Raw genomic sequence first — 15,718 nt, forward strand, 5'->3', positions numbered from 1 at the left:
GTGTTTTTCTTATCATTGTCCTTATTATGGTCACTGTAGTGTTCTGTAGAGTTTTATTCAGTGTTCTCAGCCGGGCCTAATCCCTATCTATATGTTCTGCTAGAACGGCGAGGTACAGTCCTGGTCCTGTCTGCTTGAGGTTGTTGTCGTTGTCGTCGGGGTTGTAGGGTATCGCTGGCAGTTTGAGAGGCACCGTTCTCACTTGCTCTGGCCATGGGTGTCTCCCTTTGTGCTCCCTCCCTCGGCTCATCAACGACTTTGTTGCCCTTGAAATGGAATCTCCTGTCCGGGTGTAAACTTCTTTTCCTAACAAGTTCCTGTCTCTGTGCCACAGTGAGATCATAGGCGATACCAATACCAGAACATCGTTCATTTTAACACTATGCCATTTATCCTTCCAATGAAGCAGTTTCACAACAACAGGACTGTTTGAGTCTGGTTTCTTTGTATTTATTCTGTGGGCCCTTTCTATGTCTCTGGGTCTTAGTGGTGGTAATTCTTTCACTTCCCTTGCCGTGTTGAGCATTTCCAGAACCTTAACCTTGCTGTCAGTGTATGTCTCTTTACCTGTAGATTCTGGAATGTCATACAACACCATGTTGTTTCTCCTACTTCGCTGCTCCCGGTCTTCTATTCTCGTCTCTAGCTCACACAGGTAGTCTTCTGCTTTTTCCACCCTCTCAATTATTGTGTCTATGTCCAGCCTGAGTACATTCTGTTCTTCTTTGGTGTTGTTGATATCTGTCTTAGTTTACTGATATCAGATTGGAGGGATTTTATGTCCTCTTTAACCGAGTTGATCTCTCCACAAACCTTGTCTTCTGAATCCTGAATACGATTAAAAATATTGTGTTGCATTTCCTCTAACTCTTTACTCAGAGGTCCTGGATTCAGTTCTACATCGCCTGCTAGATGTATCGTTGATGGGAGGGATGAAGCACACTGTAGAATTGGTCGAAATGTAAACAGTATGTTGGGACTACCGACGTCACAACTATCACACAGTTGTAAACATTGATCAGTGGACAACATGGGTGAGAGGTAAGGTATCAAACTGTTCATAGTATTTAATCAGTGATAATGAGAGAGTAAGATGCACTGATATCAGCAGAGCGCATATGGCGAGTCGATAGGGCATGTCCGAGCTGTCTGAATATGGTGTGTACTTGATGTTTACCTGGTCAACCTGCCGTGTACCGCTCTGTAGAGCACAATGTCAATCATTATGAATGAGAATCTGTACTACAGCCCTTACAGGGTATTTGCGACAGTTTATGTGTATATTGGATGCGGGAATGTTATGATTACCAGGCTTTTTTTTCTCTACTGTTTTTGTTTTCTTTACTCACAGTTGTAAACAGGTATAGTCGGAATGTAATAATAGCACAAACGTAAACGTATGTATGTAGTAAAGACAAAATGGATTGATGAAAAGCCAAGCACATTCCCCTAGACAATGGACTGATGAAAAGCCAAGCACACTCCCCTAGACAATGGACTGGTGAAAAGCCGATCACGCTCCCCTAGACAATGGACTGATTGATGTTATAGCAAACAAAGGGGTAAAACTGTTCATGCACGACACACATTTTCGATGTTTGTGTTTTTGTGAGGAGCATGATATTCCCACAGTGATTGTTAGGCTATTAGACGCTCATGTTAGGAGCCCTTTGGTTTATCGCTAACAAAATGCCATGGCTTGCAGAAATTCAAAGTTTACTGTGTGTGGGTCGAGGCCAATTCGCAGCCGAACCAGCTGAACCACCACATGTCAGATTGATATTTCTAGCAAATGCTATGTGTAGATATTATGGCATTCACTGGAATTATCGAGAAGTCACACAGAAATATTATGGCACTCCCTACTGTTATTACTTTGCCTTATGTAAATGTTGTGGCATTCAATAATTTCATCTCTGTGCAATATGTAAATGTTGTGGCATTCAATAGTTTCATCTCTGTGCAATATGTAAATGTTGTGGCATTCAATAGTTTCATCTCTGTGCAGTGGATACGTGCGAACGGGTGAAGACGCTGATTTCATTGAGAATGACGCTGAACGGTATGTAGATGATCACACCCCAGCTTATCGAAGGTGACGGAACATGTAAATGACAATCACAAGACAAGGTTATAAATGAACGTAGTTATGAATTCTTGGAAAATTGTAAATATACCGGTGTACATATCTGTAACGGGAAAGGTAAAATTACATGTTTTGCAAAGGACGAACAAAGTATAACGGATTATGTGACCTGTCGACAGAAAAAGAACCTGTCGAAGTAGAATCTAGTCATCAGCCTACAGTATATTTATTAAATCTCACACAAAACAAATTACACAAAGTGTGCCCAAAGAGGAACTCACTCCTAAAACAACGTAGGGCGTGCGTGCTTGTGTGCGTGGCTTTCACTGCCTTATGTGAATAGTTATACCATTCATACCATTCACTAAGATTATCACTGTGTCATGTGGCATTCATTAGAATAATGACACTTCGGTTTTCATATAATTATAGCATATAAACACGTATGGTTTGCGTGTTTCACCGTAATTATCTCTCCATCATATGTAAATTTTATGGCATTCACTGGAATTATCACTGTGCCATATGAAAATGCTATATGTATTATTCACTGGAATTATCACTGTGCCATATGAAAATGCTAGATGTATTATTCACTGGAATTATTACTCGGGCATATGTGTATGTTGTTGTAGCATTCAGTAAAAAATAACAATGGATGGGTTTGTTTTGTTTATTAGAGATAAATGTTCATTAATGATGCGTTCTTAGAACAACTTATAGGTCTTACATCTATCGAGAAGAAGAATGGCCCAAACTCCAAATTTCCTCGGTATCGTGATCTTACTCGACCTGTAAGGAGAGAAGCAAGTGACAGTTTCACGTTATAAAACAGTTCGAACCGATAATACAGCATTGCAAAGAAGACCATTCCACCCTACAATCACGAGTCACACCGAGGAAACGTGATGCTCTTGGAGGGTTGAGCTAAGAAATGTTCACAGCATTTTGACAAGCAAAATTTTTCCAAAAACAAAAACTATGTAGCCATACGAGATTTATATTTTATTATTTGATCTGCTTTCTTAATCTTTATCACTACCGCCGTGTACATTGCCTTGGTCAGCCATTTCCATTTTGTCACTTCCATTAATTACCGTATATGACATTTATGGCCGTGTTTAGTCACCCCTCTTGGCTGCGCCTGTCATCGCATCAACCAACAATGGAAAAACTGTGTGTTTGTATACAGTTTAGAAACTGCACAGACACAGTTTTTTTAACAATGGACAAACTCTGCGTGTGCGTGTGTTAGTGCGCGTGCGTGCGCGCGCGCGTGTGTGTACACACAGGGGTTTTCAACAACAATGGACAAGCAAAGACTCAACTGTTAACAGCTAGAGAAACATATACAGAGAGAAACATCTATGTATGGAGTCCGGTATTCCGACTGTCTGTGTGGGCACGACTTCGAGCAGGATACTGCCGCTTGTAGAAAAGACCCTGTGTTCAGCTGGTAGTCCACTCACCTCATTCGTGTATACTTGTTTGTCATGTCTTGTGGAACCAACTTGAGTTTGAACTCAACTATTACTTCTTCTCCGTCTACGTATTCATTTGTCTTCCTCCAAGTCGTGTGTGTATACATTGCAGATAAACTTCCAATCGACAATATACCACAAAAAGTCATGTTGACAGAAGTATGAATCAACTAGTCCATCCTAACTGACCCGGCGGTAATGACAATTAAGGTACATGTATCATGAACAAAACTGGCAGGGGAGTTAAGGAGATGAATGTACACACGAGCACATGTCCCAGCCAAATTGCGTGCTGTGTTTTTTCTTATCAACAGATTCGTCGTAAAATAACAGAGTATTTGATCAAAGATTTGGTTTTCCAGCTTTTATATTTATGTTAGCTGGGCAGAAGGTGGAGGTGACATGTCCGGTTTAGGAAATTTGAATGTTTGAATGTTCAACCGAACTAACGTCTGCTGTATGTGTATGTAGCTGGGAGTGTTTCGAGTGCAAGTTGAACAAAGTGTAATATAATACTTCAAGGTTCAAGTTGCATTTTGTGATATCAATAATATTTTTCAAAATGTATTTCTCAACATACCATCTTAGTCACAATTATCAGATTCCTAGATAATTTTCGTGTTGTTTCGGATACCTCTTGCATTTTTTGCCGTCTAACGTCTGAGTAACATTGCAAAAACTGAGCTTCGGAATATGCCAGTAAAAATACTTTACTGGAATGGGAGTCCCAGACTTATCCATATGGGGTGGTGACAGCTTGCAGTGCTCAAGCTAAATGCAAAGGAGCGAGGATAAAGACTAGAGAACCAGTAAATAATCCTGTAAAGAGCTATCCAACAAATTTTCATGTGACGCCAATGTCGGATGGCAAATTACTTTCGGTAAATATTGATACGGATGATAACATTTCCGTATTTCGTTTTTTCCTTGTTCTATCCAATACTTCGTTACTGAATACAATTTACATTCGAGCACCGTAAATAATCCCACCCTGGGTTACAAGTTACAACCCTCCTCATAGAGGTGTGTGCTACATCACTCAGCCAATCAAACTGTTTTACCGCCAGTGTTGTGATACAATTTCAAAGATAAGCTGTTTGATCCAATATGGATGCATGCACCCCTGATTCCTCCAATCCCAATAGCTCCACAGTGTCAACGCTTTCCAGCTCTGTCTCGGATCTGTTGATGAATCTGTAAAGTTCTGTTTGTTGTCAAAACGTTATTAAATGTTCAGGGCCAAAGACAATGTTTTTGACTTTTTAACATTACTTGCCATGATAACAACCGGTAGCATGCACATTCACAACCCGTAACACAGTTAAACTAACTTAGTAACCACCCGTTAATTACCAGACAGTTACACCCTCCCCTAATCAAAATTACTGAAACAATTATAAGTGTTAGTCTGATATAAGACTGTAAAAGAATATTGATTAAAGATTTTCAGTGGTATAAGATTCAATGGGTTATTTTGTAGCGTTCAACACGGGTGGTCAAAGGTGAAAAAGAAAATGAAATAGTAGGAACTGAAAACAAAACTCGCGGAGACGGGTGTGTGAGTTTCAGAACGCGACCGACAAATCACGGAACGCTGCAAGGAAATCTCGGAAGATGGCCCAGCGTTTTTCAAGTATTACCGACTTTGCTTCCGATATGGACGTTGTGTTTATGGTATTACCGCTATGCTACCGATATCCCTGCAATTGTTTCGCGAGTTGTTTACATTTGAGATGCAGTTCCTTCAAATTTGCTGTAATTCTTTCAATTTCTTAGGGGCCCTGATCTACAGCATATGTATATATTCTCCCTGATTAATGCTAGCACAAAACGACGATTCCGTAAAGATGCACCATCATGCTGACACCAAAGTGCATTTTCACAACCGAGAAAAGTGAAATAAACTTTTCCTACGCCAAAGTAAATACCTTCCCAGCACGGATGTCTCCATAACAATCCGATGTATTCCTCATAACAATGATAACACTCCGGAAAATAGGTAAAAATCGCGTCATCAACGTCACGTATTACTGAGTGTGATAAAATGATAATGTTCAGAAAATGTTAGGGAGAGGATCAAAGTGGTTTGGACGGCTTGAATAAATTCATTGTCAAAGGGAAGCAACTGTAGTTAGTTTGTGCCATAATGAGGCGAAGCTCGCTCCAATCACGGGAATTGTTACATGATCCGTACGCTTCAATGCACCAATCAAGCTTTCTCTTTCAAACGTAGGGTTATTGTCCTTGACGACAGGCTGTGGCTATATACACGACATCGTGTATATAATGCTCTTATATACACGACAAGACAATGTCGTGTATATAAGTCTGTTATATGCACGACGGTCCTTTCATATAATGCTGTCATTCACACTGCAATTAACTAATTTAATATATGGTAGCATAATAAGTCTACCAGTGTAGACTCAAATTTCTGTCATAACATTGAAGTTATGGTACCAATGCTGTGCATATATATTTTTGGGGCTTTTTATCAGACTTTGTGAAATGAATTTAATTATTACGAATCTTGCATACAGATATATTTTGTGCTGCGAATTTTTTAATTTATAAATAAAATCGAACACAAACTGAGTTCATTCAATGATCGTACAAGTGTTATGTTCAACATATTTGTACATGCTCATATATTGAGCATATCTGTAACAAACAATACGACATCTGTAACAAAAAAAATATTTTCCGTAAGTATTAAATGTAGTATTTTCCCTTAGGAATGCAATAAGCTCTGCAAGGCAGCTGGTCAGCAGTTACATATGTTTGGAGATGAAACGCTACAAAGCAGCGGTTACCCCTGTATATGTCAGATGACAAAGTACACGCCTGGTGGGAACTAAGTAATTAATTAATGAATATGTAATAAGGAATAAAGCACCCTGAAACCACAAGAAGCTTGTGATTGTGTATGTGAGCGCGTGATTATCCGATTGCTAATCTGTGTAAATGATTGATTGCGTGTATGCAATGGAGAGTGTATTACTGAGGAAGAGCATTATTGTGTGCATACGTGCGTCAACGTGGTTATAACTTCCATCTGACTGTTTTCTCTTATTTTATTGTAAAGCTGTTATATTCTGTCATTTTAGTGTCTCACAGGCCATACAGCCCCAGTGCTTATATATTTAATGTATGTACATATTGTAAAAGCACGTGACAGTTTCAAAAACAGTTTCTGTATACAATGTGTTTGGAGAAAGGCACCATTCCCCCATGTCTGTGTTAGGAGAAAAACATCTACAAGGCAGCAATTTCCTTTGAGTGTGTTTGGGGACATAACCCTACCAAACACAGGGTAAATGCGAGTGTTAAGAGATAAAACCATACTAGGCAGCTGACATCTCTAAATGTATCAGGCGATAAACTCTACAAAGCCGCAGATGCCCCTGTTTGTTTTAGGAGAAATAAGTAACCATGGGAACGGGTACATCTAGAGTGTATCAGTGCGTATTAGGAGACAAATTCTACTACGCAGCGGGTACTTGTGTGTATTAGGAGATAAACCTACAACGCAACAGGTACATGTTTGTATAAGGAGTTAAGTCTACAAGGATGCGGGAATCTGCGTGTTAGGATATATACCACCCAAGGAAGTGGGTACTTGTGAGTCTCAGGATATAAACTCTTCAAGGCAGCGGGTACCTGTGTCTTTTAGGAGATAAACTGTGCAACGCAGCGGGTGCATGTGTGTACTGAGAGAGAAACTCTATAACACAGGATGACAAGTATCCGACATATTTTATTCCAAATAAGTCATAATATGTCACGAAATACACCTATACAATATGACAATATTCTAATAGAAGACATGAATACAGTACAGGTGGGACAACAAACATATATGCGGAATGACACTCATACAGGTGGGACAACGCCTGTGCACCTGGAACAACACCGACACAGGTACGACAACACCAATCGAGGTGGAATAACACCCATACAGGTGGAACAACATTCATACAGGTGTGACAACACCGACACAGGTAGGTAAAGACCCATATAAGTGGAATGATGCTCATGCAGGTGGAACAACACTGATATAGCTGCGACACTCATACTGGTAGAATGCTCATGCAGGTGGAATATCATCAGGTGGAATGACACTCATACAAGTGGAATATCATACTGGTGGAATGTCGCTCATATAGCTGGAATATCATACAGGTGAAATGACAGTGAAATGAGTTCCAATCATATAAGATTCATGACGTGTTTACGGTGTGATTTCAGTGATATCCCTGCTGTATTTGAACAATTGCAAAGGTATATCGTTGTTTACACCTTCGCATATTTCATGGTCTGCAAACGCGTCGCGATATAACAAAATTACGTTTGAAAACCACCACACACAGTAGGGTTATCACCAGCACCCGATAATAATAGAGCTACATGCATGTCTATGTTCTGAGAAACAAATGTTCTGTTGTCACAGATTGTATATTTTACATCCAGTCATTCACCAGTAACGAATGTAAACAAGGCGGGGTTCATACTATAGAGCAAAGTGGACACATGTATCGGCCTTTCGGTTGCTCCAGCACAAACGAAATGGCACCAACGGTCACAACCACCGCAGAGGACCCACTGATGTTTCTTTTGCCTTTTTGGGGGATCACTACAAAATGGTAGGTCGCAAAGAGTGTCTCGATTGTCCTTCATTTTCTCCACAAATGTAGCAGCTGCAATTCCCCTGAAGTACTCGCTGTGACACTGTCGGAATGCACAACACGACATGCCACTGAGTGCCGTCACAGCATTCTGAAGCATATTGACAAATAATCAAGGTGTGTTTCAAGATTCCACTCATTTTAGTTTGCCCACTTCACATAAGATATTACTCTGTTCATTAAATGTGTACTGAATTATAGATAGACTTCTCAATGGATGTGTCAAGAGTGTTTTATTACAGCCGTTTTCTCTATTGCTTTTTTGTTTTTGTATTTATTGTTTTTTTTCAGGAACCTCTTTACCATGAGAACAAATACGCCACAGCTACTTCCATCCGCCTGTAGCCTACAGGGCATTTCATTTTCTGTCCAGCATGCATCCCCGGGATATCGTTTTTTCATAATGTAGACATAGTAGCGTTTCACATTCACTACATTTACGATGATATATATTTTTGTATAAAACACATATGATTGCTGTGGGCAAAATACAAGGAACTGGACATGACATGCCCCTAAATGTAATGTGATTTGTGTCCTGTCCACATATTGGTTGTGTTCTACAGACTGGTCCCAAGAACATAGCCTGGTACAGATATGGCAAATGTCCGAGGCATCTATTAAGTCCAACAGCAAAACTGTATCTGTTTTTTTTTTAATATGCCTGTACAACACATATGAGTAAAGAGGTACGCCTCTGCGGAATCACGGCACTATATTAATTTTGATTGATTAGATTAGATGATTAGTCTGGCAAATAGAAAGAATATTAAGTAAGTGGACACCTATTAAATGTAATAAACCTAAGAAAACTTGCCTGACGACTTGACGAATAATTGACGAGTGACATTGGCGTAGTCGTAAGTATCGGGTACTGTTGGGTCCGTCTTGTCGAATTGAGGCTTCACTTGCAATTAAATGTCGACTTCACTCGCAATCCATTGTGGAAACGTTAAGTACCGACGTGCTCAGCCTGACCAGCTTTACCCAACGAAGATAATGGCCGTTATGTCATTGTGACAGGTACATACCATATTGTGTATAGAACGGCAGTGTACAGGGAGGCAGGAACCTTCACAGATATACTTATGTCACGTTGTAAGTTAGGCCATTTTAGGTGAATGTAACGGAAGAGGTCAAATTGTTAGTACTTACCGCCAGTGTGAAAAGTATCGTGTAGCTCTCACTGTTGACTTTATGGAATCCAGAATACTTATATCATGCGTCCTCATATTGGCAACCATAAGTATCCAGTGGTGACTAGTGCAGATCAAAAGAAGGACCTAGTGGTATTCTGCAAGTGGTACCTATATCAAAGTCAAAACTCATTACTGTCAGAGCATTTATTTACCACCTTTATATAATCTCAGGTGAATTTCATAACTGCAAAAAGTTACATGTAAAACGACGACATATGCCAGATGATACTTACCTGATTGAAAAAAAAACGTTGAGCAGACTTAAAAAGAAAACAAAAATTGCACAAAATTATGTTGTGACAAATTCCCGGACGACCTTACACCAGTAAATGCGTTTTATGTTCTCAGCTGTCTTAATAAATAACATTAGATTATGTCATGGCCGGTATAACGTTTATTCTCAACTCAGAATGTCAGCGACAAGACAACACCGTCCCTCAGAACAAGTTTCAAATCACGTTCCTTTTCCGAAGCAGTGCCGTCATCACTCTTGTTGGTGGTGGTCAAAACTGGTGCAGCTGTTGGTGACGGTGCCGTGTCTGTCTCAGTAGGCCTTCTGACTGTCGACAGAACCGCGCATGTGCGTTTACTGGACTTCCTCTGAATGACGCCATCTACGCGTGCTTCCATCTCTGCTGAGGTCCTCTGCAATAAAGGAATGAATTATAGGTTATGGAAATAGTTCCCTTGAGATATTTCTTATGCGCACACTGAACGATTTCCATTCTTTATATTTCGGAAAAACAAACAATACAAACAACATTCAAATGTATCAGCTAGCCATACCTTGTAGCTTCGGATTGTATACCCGTGTAAAATACGCGCAAAATACTTGCTTGGTTGTCTATAAATATTTGGGGTTCTTTAATATAATTATTAACAAACCTTAGTGGAATCGAAATACTCTTAACGTTTTGATATCTACATACAAACCTAGCAGTAGATGTTATGCGTCAGATTGAACACTGACAGCTACATAGCAAGCTATAGTGACGTATGATGGACACATCCTTCAAAGCCATCGCGCGCACTGACCGTCTATTGTCTGGCGACCGTAGTTGCATCGCCGGACAAGATATAGTTATGTAACAATACAGCAGAGACGCATCGCCAGTCACGATTTGAATTCAAGACAATGTATCGTTGATTCATTAAGGTATCAATCAAAGTCAAACATAGGAGGACGATTACTATAAAGGTCAAGCATCTTCACAGGTCAGTACACAACATCACTGACAGTAAACTGCTTGACTGTAATCGTTCCTCTTCTTCTTATTAAGGTATAATCAAGTTCCCAAACACGGGCCAAAAGCTTGATTATAATTGCCAGAGACTTGTGTCCTGTCCTCTCAACTATCAGCTGTTCGTCTAGGCCAGAATCATAGAGACGTGTTGTTGTAGTCACCCTCAGTGAATGATTTGAATAAAATCCACCAAATCTTGCCATTTTACACAGTCGTCCGACAGTGCCTCTCAAAGGGTGCAACCGAACCGGAATATCAGCATACCATGCATCTTCTCGAATAAATTTCAGGGGCCTCAAGTAAAATGCGGTGCACTTTCCGTCTTTAGGTCTAAAAATAGGATTAATTTTCAAATGTAATTACTATAAATACACGTTTCCAAAGTGTGAAACATAGTATAGTTAAAGTGATTAATGATACTGTCCCTTGCATAGGTTTAAACATCTCATTTTAATTATGCGTTAGTGAGTGAGTCTGAACTAACATCAACCTCAAAAGTGTCTGTGAAACGGTGTTGTGTAACAAACACGTCGATGTCGGAATCACTCGTACCGCATAGGCCTACCGAGTCCCACGATGTTCACTGATGTACGTGTCATGATGAACGTGAATATATAACCCCCGCCCTCCCATAGTTGATCACGTTTATTTGCGTGTTTTAACGACACGTTTGGTCATGGCCATGTACAGCTAGAACAGTCCCCCATTAGTTTGGTTCGTGAATATCACAAAAACATTGGTTTGAGTTATACGCTTGATCGAACTTTGTTTTAAGTAGGAGAAAGTCCTCAACCTCGCTACTATTTTCGCACGTGAAACCTGTCTCGGCCTAACGGCGTCGAACAAGCTTCACGTGCGAAAATAATAGCGAGGTTTTGGACATTCTCCTATACATAATGCTATACATTACTATTTCTCCACATGCAGTTAATACATGTAATTATAACAAAATTCATTCTTCTATTTAAAGGGATTCAGCACGAACACATTTATGGTAACAGCGTGTGCGTGCATGGTGGGCGAGCTGGATGAGGCACCAGGCTCGTTATCTAGCAAGTTTGAGGTGTCGGTATCGAGCCCAACTATACTGACGCTTTAAGTGTTGTCACAACCCTTAGTGTACAGTACACGACCCTGTACGCTTAAAAGAATACAAGAATCCGGTGGCAGATGAAATATGTGCAAACACTTAGTTACGTGTACAGGAATGCGCAGTAAAATTGGACAAAGTACTGTATGCGTCCCAGCTGATATATGCTGATATATAGCAATTGTAGCATTATTGTGTCAGCTCATTCTATACTTGCTTGTATCTCTATATTTTAACATGGGAGCGACGTTCGTCCATTCATGACTTGTATATTTTCATGAATAAAATATGTTTAAAGAAACGATGCAATGCGCCCGCCCCAAACCCCCCAGACACAATACACATTATGAAACTGTGAAAATATAGACTTGCCACATATTCTACACTTGCATGGGTTTTCTTGGACATATTTATGTATTTTTGGGTCTGTGTGACAGATTATGGATAGCTTATACGTACTACTTACCTTCTATAATCAATACTCTGGTGTTGTACAAGATACCTACTGCAGCGGATACCTTTGTATTACACCAGCTTAGGCTGCATAAAATTAATTAAACGTTTCTCGGGCACATGTTTTTCAAACGTGACGAGGGCGGTTGGACCTTGTTTTTTAATTTTTGATAGTAAAAAAGTGACGAGAGAGGGAAACATTTTTATTTTTTCTCTCTCAGAAATACCGCTTGGAAAGTTTAGCACATGTTAATGAGTTGTAGATTCAGTCAAACTCGTTCTTACAGACACTGATTCTTATGGTGGACAAATGTATGAAGGGGATGAGGCAAAGTCAAACTTATTATTTTTAAAATGACAATAAAAACTTATTATGCTCACAAATAATATTTCACTTTTTTTATATAGCCTTAAAACATCAACATGTCTGGTTCAGTGCATATCTAATGCCCAAGCTGATACCAATGGTTCAGTCCAGAAGAATCAATTAGACAAATGGTTATGTTTATTAAGTATATTTATTACAAGTCCAAAAGAGATATAAGATGAAAGTAAGTAATAAATAGTAAATAATATATATGGTACTATGTTCATCATGACCATTCGTGACATATTAAGCACAGCGTTTCCACAGAATTTACAAACAAAATATTTGTATCTCTAGCATGTACTACTTATGGCCGTTATCATTGTAACTGATCGTGTACATTCTTGACACTTTCAGCACTGGATGTATATGTAAGTCTGATACAGGAGTTGACCCCTTCATCTTGTGAGGAGATTTTCAAAGGTAAACATATCATGGATTTGAATGAATATTGGCGGTTATGTCTGCTTACGGTTTGGTGAAATTGCATTAAAGTACAAGTATAAACAGCAGCACTTTCAAAACTTAATAGTGAGTGCTGATAAGGCGGAGGCATGTTCTACTCTATTCTGAGAAATGTATGCGGGTAATATGCGTCTCTCTCTCTCTCTCTCTCTCTCTCTCTCTCTCTCTCTCTCTCTCTCTCTCTCTCTCTCTCTCTCTCTCTCTCTCTCTCTCTCTCTCTCTCTCTCTCTCGTTTTTGAGGCTGAGTGAACTTGGCGTTCCCGTAAAAAATATCTACGGAATGCCTGAATACATTGTGGAGATCGGTACCGTAGCCCCTACTATTGGACAATATTTCTTTAAAAAGACATTCGAGAACCAAAAATATAATATTGCGATAATAGAATACGAGACAGGGCCCAGTTCAATGTAGCGCTTGTCCTCCGGCGGCACAAGGGCTTGTAACCGGTGTACAAGCAATCTACCAATCACAGCGCGTCTTGCAAAGCGGGGAAGGAAATTATCCAGTCGTGTATATTGTACCACAATATACACGACGTCGTGTATATAGACGATTCGTTGACGACATGGCGGATTAAACGATGACTGTCAAATGTAACGGTGAAATGTTGCACCAAATGTGAGTGTGTCCGTGCGCTGTTCATACTCCATCTGAGGCGAGCGCCGTGATATTGAAATACGTAGACTATTCAAAGCCATTTCCATGTCATTACCAATATATATTTACAAGGTTTTCATGCATGTCTGTTGACAGCGTGTTGGCGGGCACCTGGTTTCTGTACTACAGTGGTACATTTAGTCAAGATCTCCTCTGGCATATTTCTAATGTTGTGTTGTTGTAAAAAACGGGACATTTGAAAGAGAGGTTAGGGGATACGATTGCCAAAGAGATCTTTTAAAAATGTAAAACTGAATAGTTACTGTAAAATATATTTTCTAGGGTCTGCATGATGGCAGTGCATGGCATAATAAATATATATCTGGCTCTCTCACATTTCCTCAAATTCTAATGTAGAAATCAATAATACCCTCTGGATGATAATATCATGAATGATATGTTAGAACCTTACAATTACTGTGTTAATAAGAGACAAACACAGACTAAGCTAGGTTATATCATTGCCTAACAATATAAGAAGCCACTTTAGTGTACCTATATGTTCACTACCCTAACCTAATCCCAACCCCAACCCCAACCCCAACCCCAACCCCAACCCCAACCTCAGCTCAATGCAACCCTACCCCTAACCCCAACCGATCCCTAACCCTAACCCATTTGATAATCTGAAACACCAGTTACACTTCAGTCAGCCCCAAATTTTAACTGTTTGTGTGCATGTTGTCTCACTGGTAAGTTATACAGACCCTGAAGCAAATATATACAAGAAAGCCAGTACAAAACAGAAAAATGTGATAAGATTTGATTTCCATAGCTTCAGGAAATGAAGATACTCATTATATTTTATTTTTTTTAATAAAAACTGTTTTGTTTCTGTAATATATGTTAATTTCAGGGACTAGTTGCAGTGTTCATGACGGTGTTTCAAAGTAACAGGACATTGGGTCCTGTAAGTTTCATATGTCTGTCTGACCCACTGAAACTCCAGAGGACCCACAGAATAAAGTTAAGCAATCATTTCAGATTTGACATTTCTTATAATTTCCTTTGAAATTATTAACATTATATGATAACAAACATAAGATTTCTAAACAGCAAACAAGTGTCACATGCCGCAAGTAACAACTTCACACAAAGACATTGTGAAATATTCAGTCACACACGGCGGGTTGGTGATTTCTGTTTGACCACTGGTGAATCTGCCAGATTTGTCAGAGGGTCAGATGCTATTCGTGAATACGGTAGCTGTTTAGTCAAGCTTTATCTGTGCATGTTGAATTTGTAGCCTATATCAGACTTCATATACATCTCATTCCCAGCCCAAGAGTTGGGTTTTTGATATATGAATATTGGACAGCATATCATAGTTTGCAGCAAGAATGTTCCAAAAAATTGTTAACCAGCATTTTTTTCTGTTGAAATGCATTTGACTAAATATGTTCAACCATATCAACCAAGTCAGTATCAAACCGGAACATGCATATTATGACCTTCCTGAAATGACGCCATGCCTTGTTTTAAAGGTCCTTTGGGAGGTAGTTGTAATTTGTTACATGACCCTTCAGGTATCTGCCCTCAAAGCATCGGTTCATGAATTAGACTTGTTTCCAGAGATCAAACTATTCAGTGAGTGCACAACTTCAAATGATGAAACTGACATCAAACTGATAACATTTTCATGGCAACTCCCTTTCGTTTCTTCTTCTGGTGTTTTCCAAACACGGTATATTTGTTACTTAGAAAAGCTTGAACTGTCAAGTACATTTTCAGATTACGGAAGGGTCACTCATGAAATAATGACATTTTACTCAAATGCGTGGTTCAGGGATTGCGCAGGACTAATAGGACATATTTGTTATGTTGCGATTTGACCTGTCTCACAGTAAAGGTCAATTTGTCATATGAACTTTCCGAAACAGGTATTGTTACATATTATTCCTCACAAATAAGTGGCTGTTTATATTGTATATCTGGGGATATGATGAAGATTTTTGATCTACAGTAGTGTTGAAATAGTAGGACATGTAAC

General features: G+C 39.4%; 1 protein-coding gene across 1 annotated transcript in view; it reads left to right on the forward strand.

Annotated features, from left to right (window-relative positions):
- Nucleotides 1-13,577: 13,577 nt before the first annotated feature.
- LOC137254669 (inversin-like) overlaps nt 13,578-15,718 on the forward strand; it is a 63,647-nt gene continuing 61,506 nt past the window's right edge. The window contains exon 1 of the mRNA XM_067792514.1: nt 13,578-13,689. The gene's annotated coding sequence lies outside the window, so the exon portion shown is untranslated. The remainder of the gene's footprint in view (nt 13,690-15,718) is intronic.

This window comes from Haliotis asinina, chromosome 10, assembly GCF_037392515.1.
Source record: "Haliotis asinina isolate JCU_RB_2024 chromosome 10, JCU_Hal_asi_v2, whole genome shotgun sequence".
NCBI lineage: Eukaryota > Metazoa > Mollusca > Gastropoda > Lepetellida > Haliotidae > Haliotis > Haliotis asinina.